Raw genomic sequence first — 16,118 nt, forward strand, 5'->3', positions numbered from 1 at the left:
TTTTTTTTAATGTTTAAAATAAAATTAAAGGACATTTCCAAATGAAAAGTCATTTTGAATAAAAATAATTAAATGTTTCTATTTTTTCAAAATTTATTGTTTGTTTTTTGATGAAAACAATTTGGCAAAATTGACATAAATTTGTTAAATTGTTTCACTGATGCCAAATCTGCATTTTTCTCCAAAAAAAAGTTGGTTGAAAAATTTTACCCAGCTCTAGCGAGCAACTGACCAATCCTCTCTCCTCCCAGCTGGCCTCTCAGTCCTTCTCCTTGTCTTCAGGGGCTGCCTAATAAATGTCACTGACCTCCAGTCTTTACATGTGTTTTCTGGGGTTGGAGGCAGTTGCACGTGCAAACTTCAGCATCAGCCCAGGTATGTGAACTGTTCACCTGCCCATTGCCCTTTTCTCATTACTCCACCGTGAACTGGGACTGGATTATCCAAAAAAATAGCAATTTGCCTTTATATTAGCATAAGAATAGTATCATGATGAAAAATTATCTGTACTCTATGTGTCAGGAAACCCCTTTGATGTATTGAGAACTAAGATGTTGCCTGTGCTTTACCATCTGCAACACGCTCAGTGAGCCTTTTCATTGCTGCTGGTGATATTGCTACCACTTGCACAACTCAGTGCAACCAGCATGGCTCATTCTTCATATACGAATATAGAAAGCTTCCTAGGTTGTCCATTTGCCCCTCTAATTTACAACTGACTACAGAAGATGGACCAGGAAACTATTCTCCCTTTCTGTGACACATCAGGATGAGTCTACTCAAAGTCTGGTTGCTGATTGGAATGCTTAATTCATATGCGATCATGTGTCTCAGATACTGTTCTGTACATTAGTCATGCTCCTACTGATCCATTGGCAGAACTTTCCAAATGCCAGTGGATTGAATTAAGGTATCTGTAGGAGGGCCTAGAAGCCAGAGAAAAATCAAAAGTAGAGTTGGGATTAATTTTTCATTAGAATTAACCTATCAACCTAACCAGATCCTTAGCTGATCTAAATTAGCATAGGTCCACTGAAGCTAATGGACCTTCTCCGATTCACACCAGCTGAGGATCTGACTTACATAGTGCAAAATCCACACTCTACATAAAATCCAGAACACTGAAATACTCATCACTGTCATGTATATATTATGAAAAACAAGCCACCAAACAGATTGTTACAGACAGCTTGGATGTATGTATCAAGTGATTGATTATATATATCAGTACAATTTAGGAACCTTAAAGAAATCAAATTAGACAAAATAAATCAAACTTACCCAAAACAAGATAGAACACAGCAGACAATATACTGTCTCAAAATACTGATGGGGAAAGAAAGTTTTTTTTGTTGGTTCGTGTGCATGTGTCTGTGTATCAGGAGTTAGTGAGGGTTCTTCTATTCTATTGCGCTGTTGTGTATGATTCAGTCATTTGTTTAAACGCTCGCTGTCATTTTCAAGTTAGTTCACTGACCTCTCCTCTTTTGGGACCAGTGGTGTTCACTGTCAAGTCAGTGTTCACTGTTTTAATGCCAGCTGGTTTCTGCTGTCCTCCATTTTTAATTGTTAACTTGAATGGAATGCAAAAACTCTGGTTTGGGACTAGTAGAATTTTAACTTTGGGTAAGTTCAGGGAAGTTGAAAAGTGGGCAGGTTACTTATTAGGAAAGCACCTTGTTGAGAAGTTCCTTTTACATTCATTTTGCTTGTGATTTGGTTCTGTTCACATAATTTTATTGTGTGATTTCAGAGTCAGAGTAGGGCTGGTCATGGGTTGTTTTTTTTTTTTTTTAAAGTTGTAACTGTCATTGGGAAGACTGTTCCTCTGTGCTGAAGAGTTATTTAGAAACGATATACTCTATTTTATTAACCTGTTCGTCAGTTTTCCTGTTAGACACGCCCAGGCTTGCTTGCAGATTAGAACAATAGAGGAAAAGGTTATCATGATTTACTCCTTGAAAAATATTTATTAATAGTCCTGCTAATGTGGTTTTTTTTCCCGGCACCCTTCTCTCATATCCCTCTTTCATATTAGGGATTTTTTATTTTGGGAGAAGAGGGAGTCAAAACAGGGTTTCTTTGCTGCATTTGCACTGCCCTGTACTGCATGTATGTGCCTTTGTGACCATGATACCGTGTTCTCGCAATGGTGTTTGCATGGAGGGTGGGACAGAAGGTTGCTTAGTGTCTCGTAAAACATTTACCAAAAGCAGTCAGCCATGGATTTGAAGGGCATTCCATTGCCAAGCTGCCTGTGGGAGGGGAGAGAGAGTGAGAGAGCACAAGAGCACACCAGGTACTTGCCAGGTACTGTTTCATACTTTGATTTTTCTTGAGTTAGAAATTCAAGAAGAGCAATGGTGTTTGACTTTAAAGGTTGCTAACGGTTTACATGGCAGAACTCGAAAATCAAAACAGTAACTAGCATTTCTCTTTATAGTTTGTTTCTGTCAAATATAATTCAGTTACAAACTGTGATCTAAGGACTCGATTGATCAATGTCTATTTGCTTTGGGTTTTTTTTTTAACTGCAGAAGTAAAATTCATATGAATTATATAAGTAGTGATCTTCATATGGTTGAGGTTTTCTAATGAATTAAAACCAGCTGGACTCAGTTTGTCCTGTAACCAAAGGGTTAGAACAAGAGTCAAGGCTTCTAAAATAAAATGTGTAATCCAGTGATTGAAACAGGGATGTGGTTAGTGACTCACTCTGTTAGAAGACATGCTAAATGTTGAATCTAGTTTTGCTAAAAGAGGCAACATGACAAACTTTTTCAGGATTTTTTTTTCCTGTGCTGTCCACGTTCGAAGACATAGACAAATCAGAAATCAGATTTATAATTTTTTTCTAATATAATTCACATATAGAAAAGACAGAAGTGAAGCTGAGTAGTTTCAAAGAACTGCTCTATGAATATTCTAGATAGAAAAAATATATCACATGATATAAGCTGATTCAACCAAATGGTAATATGTCCTCCTTCTGTAATGGTATAATTTGATAATTCTAACATGCTTTGAGATATAACCTTAATAATGACCGAACCACCCCATCCCCATGATTTCCCAGTTTGTTCTCAGGTAATCACAAGAGGTAAGTTTTCAATAATAGCTTGATGTGTAATAAATATTAAATGTGTGATAGGTAAAATTCTATGATTATCTACAACATGTTCTGAATCCAAAAAGGGGAGGTAAAATAGGGAAAATATATCACTAGAAAGGGAAAATCTGTTATTTCTTTAGAGGGAAAAATGCTACAGCATCTGTTGCTCCAGCTTTCCTCCTATTAAGGCAAGCTCAGTGCAACATCCTATGCAGTTTTGCTTTAATACCTCTCTGATGTGAGGGAACACTCTATAAATCTGTGTGTTGCTTACTGTACTCACATGCTAGAGAGTAGCTAGATTTAGTAGATAGCCATTGCTGCTGGATGCTATTAAAGTTTAACAGCCCTTGAAGTATATTAAAAGTTGCTTAAACCAAATGTGATGTTGATGTATCATGCTGCATGGGGCCTCTAAGAACCTAGTACAGAGTGCAGTGGTCACAGCTCCTGCAAAATCGTGAGACAATTACTGGAAAACAAGGTCTCTGAAATCCCACAACACTGAGCTGTAGATAAATGAAACAGGCCTTCAGAAATGTAAAGTCTGGGTAAAACTAGCACCCTAGTCCTTCAGCTATTACATAGAAAAGCAACCCTTGTATTAAAAACAATCCAGGGCACCACCAGTGACTTCCATTTCTAGATCTCATAGTAAATATGAGTCTTGTATTTGCATGCAAATAATTTTCTGTCAATGCCAGACCATAAAATTAGGCTGATATAGTTTAAGAACTTTTGGTTACAATCTTAAAGATTACAGATTTTATCTCAGAGCTCAGGGACTGGATTAAAAAAAGTAAAAATCTGAAACAAAAGAGAGCAACGTTATCTCGCCTATTGTCATGTGATGATAGAGTTCTAGCAGGTCACCATAAGGAAGAATTAATGGATTAAATAGAAGGGATAAGACTATTGACAAAATTTGTTCAGTCTTTCAGTCCTGTTTACATTTAAAAAAACCTACTTTGGTGGGATTCCAAACACTGTATACCTATGAATCTTGTTCCCAAATGCCTGTGCAGGAATGCAAAGAAACACCATCAAATAGATACAAATTTCAATTGAAAGAGGCCATAATAGTTAAAAGGTCCATGAGCAAAAGCTGCTGTCCATAGTTTGCTGTCATACAGTGGTTGTTCTTAAACCTTTTCTAATTTTGCCTTGGATAAATAGAGAATGTTACTTCAGGATATGCTTTATTCCTTATATAACAATATCAAATTATTTTTAACTTTTCTCTGTACTTTCTCATCCTGTTTTAGGGATTACTGCAAATATGGTTGTGACACTTTTTAACTAAGGCATTTGAAAAAAAAATGTGATTGCTGTATCAGAGGTAATACCAGTCAAATACCACTGCAAGCAGTGGAATTGCACAGGTTTCATTGAGATCATAATTTGGTCTGCAAAACCTTTACTGTGGGTGATAGTGTATGAATTGGAAAGAATCCAGCTTGATTCTCAGAGCTTAGGTTGTTTGCAGGACTGGCAATTAGAAAAAAAACTTTAATTTTAAACTGAGTATGTGATACAGAAATAATTGATAAACCAAAAAACTTAAAATTAAATGGAGCCCACAATGCCATTTTTACAGCGTCACTTTTCTGAGCAGCAAGCACTGCACTTTAAGTTTCCATGGAAATTGATATTGAAAGAGGAAGATTTCTACTCATAATTGAATAGGACGTACTTGTGATCAATGGTCAGTTCAAACTGGATCCAGTCTCTTGAGTTATTTTGGAAAATGGTGATATTCCCTTAGAACACAATTCTTAGGGATTGGATGATAAAGGACAAAGTCCAAATTCTAATCACAGTTGCCAAATCCAAAAACCAGCAGCAATGACAAATCCCCGCCCTCTCTCCCTCCTAAAAAAATATACCGGGCATGATCTTGCACCTACTGAAGTGATTACCAGAACTGCTATTGATTTCAACTGGAGCAGAAATGGATCCTTTAGCATTTGCTATGGAATTAACATTTATTCTTTTTGTTTGGTTGGTTTTGCTAATTTACTCTGTGTGTGTGTGTTTTACTGGCATAGGGCGTTACAGTTTCTTCAGAGTGGAAGGGGACGTTTTCAAAGGGACAAGGAAAGAGCAGTATTTATTTGGAAGTGTGTTGAGTTTGAATAAACTACCCATCAAGAAGCTACATTAGTATACAAATGTTTTAATGAATTAGATAAACGTTTTATCTTTTAAAATAAAATTTTAATGTGATGCTATGAGCATCAAGACAAAATGGTGCCAATTAAAGATGTGCATGTTCACTTTTGCTTAGTGTTTGATGTGTGCATGAAATTGGGACACGAGCATTCAAGCATTAAAAAAACCCTTGCTTGCATGTGTCAGGGATTTGCATTCCTAAAGTGGCACATGTATGTATGTATGTCTTTGAACATTTAGGCCATATTTAAAGTATTAATAGTGGCCAATACAAAACCTAAAAAGAAATGGAAACAATTGAATCTTTACAGTGAATGGCAATTTGATAGGACAGCTCACAGAGAGAGAAAAAAATCAGCTATAGCTACTGTAAGAACAATATTGTTAACTGAAGACCTGGGACAAATTCTGCTCTAAGTTACACCAGTTAAAATCCAAAGTAATTATACTGAAGTCAATGGAGTTATTCTGGACTTATACTTACGTAAACTGAAGTCAGAATCTGATCCTCTCCTTGCTAAGCCTCCTAACTTCAGTACAACTCACTATTGTGATAACATTACAATATAGCTTAATTTTGTATAATGTTTTTCATACAAACTGTATCCCAGAATAAGTTACAAAGTTCCTAATGAGAGACAGCCCACAGTAGAGCATAAATCATAAACCGCAGTGTAGACTTTTGGCCCAGATCCTAAACCCTGTTGCAGCCATTTTGTATCAGGCCCTAAAAAATAATCCAGCCCTGGGCTCCCACCCCATTTGCAATGTGGCTTGCTCTCCCAGAGGTCTCTGGAAAAGGCATTTTAATGAGTCACACTAAATATTTGTGCCCCCATGGCCCCCAAATAACCAGACCTCTTAATTGGCTCAGGAACTGCAATTGTCTCTGCCCCTTGCACTTCTGTCAGGCACAATCTTTGTAAATTGTGTGTCCTTTGAGACTGTGGCAAATTGTCAATCTGCTTTCTGCTGGGCGAAGTTTGGGTCTTCCAATATTCTGTTGCGATTTTACTATTCATTCCAGTGACTGTTATTCATTCTAGTATTCTTGCACTGCAATTGTTGTGCAATCAAGAAGATAGTGTAGGTTACATTTTATATATATTCTTCCTGGTCCTACATAATAACTAAGATATTTAGTAGTAAATCTATTTGATATGACAGAACTGCTTGCTCCCACCTTTTGTGTGTGTGTCTGTCTTTCTGTCTCTCGATACAATCTTTTTATTTAAGAACAGGGATGGTGAAATTTAATATCTGCCCTGCTGTTTTAATATTTATTATTTTTTCACATGACTTGAAATGGGAACTGCAAACACTTTGAGCCTAGGACTCAAAGAGGAGTTTCACGGCAGCTTTTGAAAGTACTCCTGCGTGTTCTATTGAAATGTTGATTTTAGTATCTTCCCACACGTTTCAGTGATTAAAACAGATATCTCCATTTATACCACACGGAAAGGTCGGACACCATGCCAAACAGTCAGTAGAAAAGGTCCCTGCTCCAAGAAGCTTACAGTCTGGAAGTCAGACAGGACACAAATGAATGTGACGAACATGGCGCTGGGTTGTGCTCGGACAGAGTTACATGAACAAGGTTACGGGGTCACGCCGTTAATTCATGATGAACAATCTAAAAAGTGTCTATGTTTGTCAGGGGCCAGTCAGCAGTAGAGCCAGTCTCTGGGTAGAAGTTGTCTGATTGACCACAGGAGTATGCAGGAGTATGCAGTAGCCGTCCAGTGGCTACTCAATGCATTCTAGCCTGCTGCTGTGCTTGGTCCTGGCCCTGCCTCCACTATTGCTAGCCTTGCTCTTGCTTCAGCCCCAGGCTTTCCCAGCTCCCACCCCCAGCTCCTTCCTGATCTCTGACATCTGGCTCAGACCCTCAGCTCCACCTTCTGCCTACAACTCCTGCTAACTCTTCAGCTTAGGCTATGGCCTCTCGCTCCCAGCTATGACCCTTGGCATTGCTCCTGGACCCACCCCATCTGGATTCAGCTCAAACTAGTAGGCCTGATTCTTGCTCCAACTGCTAGGCTAGACTGTCCATGGCTCAATTGCTGACAGTATTTTAATTAGTTCACTTCTTTTAGACTTAATAACACAAAAAGACTTTTACTTGGGGGAGGGGAGCTCTTTTTTCCTCTTATGGCAACAATACATTACTGAAGGGAATTTTTTCCCTTTCTTCTCTAGAACTGTAAGTATATTTATGTCACAACAGGTTGTACTACACTGGGACTTGCTCTCTACATTGAGGCTAATGGAGCTATTAAAGAGCAAACGTAAGAAAGTGAAGATTTAAACAAACCACATAATTTAATATCTGCCCATTTCCAAATGTGAACAAACGTTCTGACCTCCAATTTCACTTTTGCTAAAATAATAATCTGAACAAACTAAAATAACTCTAAAATCACTGCTCAAAATGAAATGCAGTTTCTATTAAATGAAGCACCTTTAATTACCTACAATATTAATTGCCTACAATATTATGTGCAGTTCCCAATGATGTCAATGAGAATTGCTTGCATAGATGGAGGTAAGATATTCCTCTTATTTTTCTTCCTTTGTGTTCTTTGAATAGGAATATTTTCTGTGTGCTTTGCTATTATATATATTTGAAAGTCAGATGCTGCAATGAGCATAAGACACTGTATAAGCTGGATGGATATAATTGGCCACCTACTCAAGAAATAATAATATGGTTAAATACTACATTTAAATTACAAATGGCCCCAACTGAAAGCCAAGATTTGAATACACCTCTACCCCGATATAACACGAACCGATATAACATGAATTTAGATATAACATGGTAACGCTGTGCTCGGGGGGGGAGGGGCGGGGCGGGCTGCGCGCTCTGGCGGATCAAAGCAAGTTCGATATAACGCGGTTTCACCTATAACGCGGTAAGATTTTTTGGCTCTCGAGGACAGCGTTCTATTGGGTAGAGGTGTACCTCTGAATTCTGGGGAGTTCTTATCTGAATTTGATGGCTCAGGACCTTCTCCAGCATAAATAATGCAGAGCCTCACAAATCCTCACATTACTAAGCCACCACATGATCTAATTTACACAGACATACATAAAATGTGTGGTTTCTCTCCACTTTTTAGCCAATAGACTATAGTGAGGTCTCATATTAATGAGACTTACAAAATAAACACAAGAAATTTGCTCATACGCCATAGTATCAGTCATAATTAAAACTAATCTGCAACTGCAATATAAACCATCCTGGCTTTTATATTATATATATTTGTTTTCTCACTCAATTGTAAAATTCAGTGAGTTGCAATGAGTCTCCCAGTCATTAATTTGTGAGGAAGGAAAAAAAAAGACACTGTTAGAAAGCTTCCATCTATGTTCCGTGACTGGAATGAATAAAGTCTGACACTTTGTAAGAACAGCTATGAGAGAGGTCATCTGAGGAAGGTGTGTCTTACAAATGAAACTACATAACTCAAACCGAAACCTTTTCTGTTGTTGAATGGAGGAAGTCATATTCTGCAGATGCAAAGCATTATATGGATTTTCATTCTTTTCAAAGGGCTTTAAAAAACATTCATTATCCTAGCCCTTCCTTTCCTACCCACAAAGAGTGTGCGAGGCAATGAGACAAAAACAGCAGCATCATAGCTGGGAGGTCTTTTTATTATTGTCGCTGATGAAAGCGTGCATCATGCTTGGACCCCCTTCCCTCAAAATACTTTCTGTGCTCATAAGGAAATGGTGAACAGCCCCAGAAGCATTACCTGGACTGGGATCATATTAAGCTTTTCTGAGCTGATTACTTCAGTTTAAATTCTACCCAAATTCTTAGCTTCAAGTTGTCATATAAACATTCTGTGATACATCGAGACTGTATCCTTTTTAACCTGATTATTGACATATTTGTAAAAGCTTTCTCCTAGAATCACTCACTGGCAGCTCCTGTACAGTGCAGCTCTCACCTTTCTAAAGCCCACAGAGAATGCTTACACCACCCCTATACAGCCACATGTACCCCCAAAATGGAAGGTGCTGCCCCAAAGAAATTTCAATACAAGGCTCCAATTTTGCAAGGACTTACACACATGTTCATCTTTACATTGACTTCACTGGGGCTACTCAGAGTGTAAAGCATGTATGCACATTTTTCTGGGCATAGATCTTATTACCGCAAGTACTCCTCAATGTGACTACCTGGTATAACAAGTGCTTACTACTCTGAGTTCAGTGGGACTACACATAGTAATAAACACCGTGCTTGATAGTTATGCGTAACACAGCAAGGAATCACAACAGAGTACTGTGGGGCAAACCAGGGTTATAATAGTGACAGATTATGGAAGATGGGTATGGTTAAATACATATTTTTAAAATATATCAAAATGTAGGTACAGTGTCTGGGATTGGTGCTCAGGTATTATGGTGATGGAGGCCATACAAGAGGATGGAAAGATGGATAGAAGGAGGGGTGGATAGATGAGTTGGAGGTCAGTGATAGAAATAAATGATAGAGACCAATTTTGTACATATAGCATAATATGAGTACACAAGTAGGGAGAGCCTTTTGTCAAAGCAATATTGTACCATTTATCCATAAACATGAGTGTAAATGATATATAAAAGCACAATAAAGAAAGAAAAATCATACAGATAGACAAATGAAGAAAGGAGATAAAGGGAAACTGGAAAGGAGCAGCTGAAGTACATCAGACTTTAACATACTGGTGGTTGAAAGAGATCTGCCTTTGTCAAAGTTTATTCAAACAATGCCATCCAGATATAAAATCCAAGATGGTGACACCAAGGAGGAGTAAGTAGGGAGCAAAGAACAGAGTCTTCATGAGACACATTTTACCCGCTCTTAGGGTCCGACCCAAGTTTCAAATTTCAGGAAAGCCTCAAGCCTGTGTATGTTATGATACTCAGCCAGAAAAGGGAATATTAAAATTTGGTACAACCTGAGAGTGAGAGAGACAAGGACAGGAGCAGAGTACGTGCCACTCTCTTCAAAACCTCAGGGACAAGAGTCAGCAGTCAAAACCCGGGAGAAAATTAATTTGACAGACTCAGTGGGCCAAACACATCCTTGATAAAATTTCCTTGGTATCACCTGGTTGCCTGAGGTCAGTGGAGTTACACAGAGATGGATCTGGCCCATTCTGTTCTGGATTTTCTTCCTATTGTTTGCGAAAGCTTATCACATCAACACCTTACCACCTCTGAATAAAGGTCCAAGGGAGGGAAAATATACAACAGGAACTTGGAGGTCAACTGCAGAAGTCACAGACATCGCTCTTTTCTGTTCTGAATATTAGACACAGCACTCAGATATATGATTATGACTGTGAAACTTCAAAATTGAACTAGACATTATTTTAAAGAAGCACAAGGTTTTGTTTGATCAAAATGACAGACTTGGGTCCTAAAAATAAATAGGTTGCATATCGGTGAGAAAAAACACCAGTTACCCAGTAAGGGGAGCCTGTATTTCACTCCTGAATCGCAGGGGGGTGGGGGAAAAATCAGTGTACAACTGATTCTCTGCTAGGAGTTTGACAGTATTTAATTATAGAATAATAAAATAGAAGATATTCCTAATTGAAAAAGTACTCTCATCCTTTCTAGTGTAAGGAATACATGTACAATCCCATAAGGTTGAATAGAGGGACTCGTCATTTCTGCTCAGATAGGGCTTCAAAACAGCAAGAGATCCATTCTTGTATTAATATTATAATTACATATTATCCATGCTATAACTATAGTCATTGGTACTGTGTAGAATTCTCATCCCTGTTTGATAAGATCATTAGCCTTAAATAGTAGTATATTTTATGCTGTGAAATGTTTTGACTCAAACATCTGGTAGTGGATACTTAAAGAACTCTGTTAAATGCAAATAATACTGCATCTACTAAGTGAAGTAATGTATACAATTTTTTGGACACCTTTCAAAGCAACTGTATTCTGTCCAGATGTCAGAGTATTGCTGGAGTCAGAATTGTTTCTTTTTAGTGTTTTTTTTTAATCATTTAAGGTAAATAGAATAACTTCTAATGTCAGCAGCTTTCTTACATAAGCAGAAACAGAGGGATTAATATGCCCAGTGAAACTCTTTTTAAACTAACAAGGACCCAGTTGCACTGCAAAGGTACGAACTGGTGGTGGTGAAGTTAGGTTAAGTAAGAAAACATGGAATCATCTTCACAAGTTAGGTTGTGGTGATGAACCGCTGTAGGCTCAAATTCTCTGATATTTGCATTTAATGCAAAGAAATGTTAATAAACAAATCCTGAATTACCAAGGATGATCTTCAGGGCAGCCAAAGAGACCTAGCTGTGTACACTAGTTGAACTCTTTCTGATATTTTTAATTGGTGTTGCATGGAGGTTATTGCGATGTCAGTCTTCTGGGGTATAATAAGCAGTTAGGTTTTGATCCAGCAAGATATTGAAGCACGTGAGTAACTTTAAATCCATGCACTGTACCATTGAAGTCAAAGTGACTAGTCACATGCTTAAACACACAGGATCCTAATGAACATGAAGATAAAGAGAGATAACATTTAGTGGAAAACTGTAGAATTCTTCGGTTAAAAAAATTAAATGTAGAAATTCTATCATAAGAAGTACCCAGGATTACTGCTCTCAAATAAATCTGAGGTACAAACCTAGAATTTTACAAGGAACTATTAAGGCTGGCAAACCCATATTTTATATTCCTGCCACCCAAAACTTGCCTATTTATCTACATTCTTTCTTAATAAAGATAAAATCCTAGTCTGAAAAATAAGGCATGGAATACTCTAAAAATCCCAGATGATGAGTTGAGTGGACAATGTGATGAATTCCTAGTGTAGCATTTATTCGGATAGCAGTTTTCCAGGAGGAGTGTGTGTGTGGTTGTGTGTGTGCGCGCGTAGACACACTCCAGCAACCCTGCGAAACATAGCATCCTGAGTTTGTTGTTGTTCTGCTTGCCAAATTAATTAATTGGGATTTAAGATGGTAAAAGCTCTAGTTGTTGAGGCCTGGTAGATTTGTTCTACAATCTGTTGGCATGCAAAAAGTGTAATTATAAAAGTTTTGGAGGAGTCAAATTTTGGTACGGTTCCTTAAGTAAATGTAAAATTCTACTAACAAGACTAGAGAAGATAGGATCACTGTCTTCTATACATTTTTTGTCCAGTGGACTTCTGGGAAGCTTGAGACAGTACATTTGGTATTTTGTTAAAATTCAGGTTCTTCCAGAATTTAAGTTATGTGGATCATTCATATTTAGTGTTATATTTAGTTGAATTTTGTGTCACATCTAAGTCATAGGTTCCTTCCGCATATAGAGTAAACCCAGTGATAAGGCTACAGCCAGTTCATTTTGAGAGGAGAAGGAAAATGAAAGATTGTAAAAAGAATAAGAGGTGAAAATGTCTATTCTAATATCCAGTTCTGGGGCACATATCTGTGCCTGCTTTAACTTAGAGACACCCAAAGTTTGTTTCACAGAGGGCTTCAATGGTAAGTTGACAGAGGTCTATATGTAACTTGCATAAAATGGATGAGACTGTAGCCTCCCACTTCTTCTCATCTTTTACACAAAGGAACAAAGGTGTGACCCACCAGGACTATTTAAGATGGTACACTGCATGCAGAGAGCTGTGGTCTATGCAGAAGGATCCTTTGTATTAGAGGTGATGGCAGAGGTGAGCCACTTTATAGAACTGCATGAATGGCATTTGGCCATCACTGATCTAACATTCATTTTATTTCTATCAGATTTTGCATCACTAAATTTCATAGCTAGAACTTTTCTGGATGAATAATGAATGTCTTTCTGAGTACATCTTGACTACATGTATTACACTAGCAGTATATTATTTGTAAACAGTTATGTTTTCCTCTTTGCTTATAAACAGTGTTTATAGAATGACATTATTTTGTATTTGCAATAGTTTATAGTTTTTCTTTCATCCCTTTTGATCTTAATAGTTTTACAAATACAGACACACAACCATTAATGCTCACTGATTCAGCTCTCAGTGGATGGCTTCCCATTGACTTCAATGGGAATTACATAGGGCAGGGGTTCTCAAACTGGGGGTTGGGCCCCTCAGAGGGGTCACGAGGTTATTACATGGGGGGTCGCGAGCTATCAGCCTCCACCCCAAACACTGCTTTGCCTCCAGCATTTATAATGGTGTTAAATATATAAAAATGTGTGTTTTAATTTATAAAGGGGGGTTGCACTCAGAGGCTTGCTATGTGAAAGTGGTCACCAGTAAAAAAGTTTGAGAACCACTGACATAGGGCCAAATATTGCAATATATTAATTTGTGGTAGAATGCGGAAGCTGAAGGCCCTTTAAGAAAAACTGTCCTGGGAAACCGTTTGGGGCTGTACCAGCCTGGGATCATGCAGTTCAAGTTAGCTTTCAAAAACCTAATTCATTAAGAATATAAAATCTGAACAGACTTGTTTATTTCTCATTGTTTATTCTTGTTTATTTCTCATAAGCCATTAGCACCTGGCTGCAGGGCCGGCTCCAGGGTTTTTGCCACCCCAAGCAGCAAAAAAAAAAAAAAAAAAAGCTGCGATCATGATCAGCTATACCGCTGCCGCTTCAGTTTTCGGCAGCAATTCAGCGGCTGGTCCTTTGCTCCGAGAAGGAGTGAGGGACCCTCCGCCGAATTGCCGCCAAAGAGTCAGATGTGCTGCCCCTCTCCGTTGGCCGCCTCAAGCACCTGCTTGCTGGGCTGGTGCCTGGAGCCGGCCCTGCCTGGCTGATCACAAGAAGAAAAGACAAAAAACAAACAAACAAACAAAACATTTTACCAGCTTCAAAGGAGGAAGGTGCAGCCTACAGCAATGAGATGCAAAATGGCCAAAAGAACACTGCAGCTGCTTGTTTTCCCCTGGTTAAAAGGATTAGCTATCAGAGAGACATTCAGGGAAAGACTTCTATGGGAGTGTGAACCCACATCAGACCAGGGCTTTGGAGTAGAGCCCAGAGATGGAGCGCGGAGCAGCTCCGGAGCAGTGGAGCTGCAGGTTTTTGCCTGGAGCTGGAGTGGAGCCAGAGCACAGCTCCAAAGCCCTGCATCAGACAGCTGAGTGGTAACTAATTAATCAGAGCGTGAATAGCCAGTGGAAGGGTCTGAATTCCCACCTTTCTGAGGGCAACACATCAGGGTGGAAAACATCCCGATGTTTTCAGAGCTGAAGTTTGCTGCTTCCTGTGCTTAAAGTTTACCATCAGTGCTTCACAAATGCAATATAAAGGAAGGTAACATGTTAATGAACAATCATGAACTGCATTTCATCCCGAAGTACGTTACAAATTTAAGCCCCAAACCTGCAATAAGTTCTTGTTCCCTGCACCTGTGTGCAGCCCCACAGAAGTCAGCGATGCACAGAATGGGCACAGGAATCTGTCTGCATGAATCCAGTTGCAGAATCAGGGCCTAGTGTTTCTGTACAATGTTACACAGTTGTGTTTCATCCCAAAGGTTTCTGCATTTCAATAGTGGGTGAAGCAATCCTTACACATTAATTTAAAATGAGTGTCCCATTCGTGACATCATTTTTCATTAACTTAGAGCATCTGTAACTCTTCCCCCTTCCCCTCCGCCTCCCAAATAAGAAGGTCAAGATTAGTTCTTCTATGAAAAGAAAGCACCAAGTAAAAATGAATTTAGCCACGCCTTTGAGGGACACTTCTTCCTCGTGTGAGTAATCCCATTCACATCAATGTTATTACCCTTGGGGGAAGGCAAATAAGATTTGGCCCTAAGGCCCTGACTTGTCAATGATCTCCATGCAGATGGATCCCTAAAGCTGCATTATGCAGCACCACTGAAGCCAATGGGATTACATCTGTTTTAAACACATGCTTCAATGCTGTGCTGGTCTAGAGCCTTAGGTGCTTTCTGTTTAATTTTTAAAATATATTTATTGCTCATTTTTAATAAATAATAATCAAGGTTTTTTTTATTATTAATACTAGGCCTGATTGTGCAAACCTTTATGTGGGTAAGAATTACCCATGTGAGCAAAGATTTGCAAAAATCAAGCACATTGTCTATACAGATTTTCACATGGTGCAGAAACATTAAGAAACATGTTATCCAAATACTTCCAAGTCTACTTAGCATTGACGGAGGCTCCAATCCTGCAAACTCTTACGCATATTGGTAATTGGTAAACACTTCAGTGGGTCTACTCAGTGCTTAAAGTTAAACACATATGTAAGAGTTTGCAGGAGCTGGGCTTAAATTATTATTTACCATATGTACTAGAGCAGGGGTTCACAAACTGGGGGTCAGGACCCCTCAGGGGGTCTTGAGATTATTACATGGGGGGATCGTGAGCTGTCAACCTCCACCCCAAACCCCACTTTGCCTCCAGGATTTATAATGGTGTTAAATATATTTAAAAGTGCTTTTAATTTATAAGGGGGGGAGGGTTCTATGTAAAAGGGGTTACTAGTACAAAAGTTTGAAAACCACTGTATTTATATTTGGCTACATGTGAAAAGTATAAATAATGTCAGACCTTTGTAATTTCTAAGATTATAATAATGCTAATGACAATAACTATCCAAAGCCTAAAATATATGCAATCAGATGACAGGACACATTGAATTATTAAATATAGCACTGCCAGAATCCTTTCTTGGTGACCGCCAGTTTCTTATTTGGTTCAAACTGCTAAGTCAGTACTTTCACTGTAAATCTCTGTGTCGAACTGTGAGGAGAATCCCATAAACACAGCTGGGATGCCATCCACATCTCAGCTGGTTCTCTTCTAGATACAATACAGCATGCAACTTACCTTTTAAAGACATA

The 16,118-nt window shown here is 38.5% G+C and overlaps 1 protein-coding gene across 8 annotated transcripts in view; it reads left to right on the top strand.

Annotated features, from left to right (window-relative positions):
- The window catches only part of RBM47 (RNA binding motif protein 47), a 106,356-nt gene that overhangs the window by 38,267 nt on the left and 51,971 nt on the right, over positions 1-16,118 (top strand). The window contains exons 1-2 of one of the 8 annotated variants that reach the window (XM_039541615.1): positions 2,254-2,310; positions 12,876-12,977. The exons of 5 other annotated variants lie outside the window; for them this stretch is intronic. The gene's annotated coding sequence lies outside the window, so the exon portion shown is untranslated. Of the gene's footprint in view, positions 1-2,226; positions 2,311-12,875; positions 12,978-16,118 lie in introns of those variants that run through there. 2 more of the 8 variants (XM_039541614.1, XM_039541617.1) reach the window with 2 other exon arrangements.

Source organism: Mauremys reevesii, linkage group 5 (genome assembly GCF_016161935.1).
Source record: "Mauremys reevesii isolate NIE-2019 linkage group 5, ASM1616193v1, whole genome shotgun sequence".
Classification (NCBI taxonomy): domain Eukaryota; kingdom Metazoa; phylum Chordata; order Testudines; family Geoemydidae; genus Mauremys; species Mauremys reevesii.